Source organism: Lynx rufus, unplaced genomic scaffold (assembly GCF_022079265.1).
Source record: "Lynx rufus isolate CCGP_SWC_20201006 ecotype Redwood Valley unplaced genomic scaffold, mLynRuf1.p SCAF_1, whole genome shotgun sequence".
NCBI lineage: Eukaryota > Metazoa > Chordata > Mammalia > Carnivora > Felidae > Lynx > Lynx rufus.
Window position 1 is genome coordinate 216559077 of NW_025814823.1, and position 1202 is coordinate 216560278.

The 1202-nt window shown below is 51.3% G+C and overlaps 1 pseudogene; it reads right to left on the reverse strand.

Moving 5' to 3' along the window:
- Positions 1-276: 276 nt before the first annotated feature.
- On the reverse strand, positions 277-970 carry LOC124510336 (phosphatidylethanolamine-binding protein 1-like; annotated as a pseudogene).
- Positions 971-1202: the final 232 nt, after the last annotated feature.

Here is a 1202-nt window from a genome sequence, read left to right on the forward strand (position 1 = left end):
GGCTGTAAAAACACCACCCAGAAGTGCTGTCATGCACAATTTGGGACTCCAGTTCACAATGGAAGAAGAAACAAATCTCTTTTTATGTAAACCTCCCTTAGAGATTCTTCGGCCTACTGTAGGCCTACTCTTTTTACCTGAATGTTTTCTTCTTTAAATTCTGGGTTGCTAGTACCAAAATGCATCCTCCCCCCGCCCCAAGTGGAATTCAAATGTGATCAAAACATAAACCGGGGTGTGATCCTCTCAATTATAAAGGATAGGCAGATGGAAAAGCTACCTTAAACCACTACCTGATTGCTCTGGCCTCATCTGTGAGAATGGGAAAGGAGAAGCAGAGGAATCTACATGCCTCCCTGAACTCGAGAACACTGCTCCAGACCTCTGGGATGGTTTCTGTCTTCTAGTATTTCCCGACTTCCCAGGCAGCTGCTTACAGAATTTGGGCGGTTGGTCATCCCATTCTGCCTGGTAACACGTGCCGGCCACCGGGGGTCCCAGCTCCTTTTTGCAGAAAGATGCCACTTTGAATTCACCACGGCCGTCCCCAGATTGGTTGCTGAGAATGGGCTCCTCACAAGCCAGTGGCCCATTGTATTTGAAAACTAGCCAGACCTAGCGGCGAAGGCCTGTGGCCTTGGGAGGCCCAGAGGCGACGTAATCAGAAGGATTGCGCCACTGCTGATGTAACTGCCCTTCAGGCTGACCAGCAGAAAATGGTGCGTTCCGTTTTTGGGGTCCTTCCTGCTGGGAGCATCTGATCTATCACCACTAAGGTGTGCAGTTCACCCGGATTGAGGCCATCCCCTGCAAGACCGGTGGGCTGGTTCTTCACCCGGGTGGGCGTCAGCACTTTGCCCAGCTCCATCCACCTGTGCTCCGAAGATTTTGACCTGCAGGGGATGCTGTGGCCGCTCTTCCACTTGCTGCAGGTCACAGGCCAGGACCACTTGCTCAGGTCCATTAGCATTATTGGGCGAAGTTGGAAGGACAGATGGAGGCGGGGCCCGGGCCCGAGGCACTGACTCCTACCGGTCTGCAAACCGACCCTGTGAGGCCCGGGATCACTAGTGGTGTCTTACTGTGGTTTTCATTTGAACTTCTTTGATGGTAATGATAGTTCCTTGTTCTCATTTGCCAGCTATCTATCTTCTTGGTGAAGTATATGCTCAAGGAACCTACCCACTTGAAAACTTGGATTG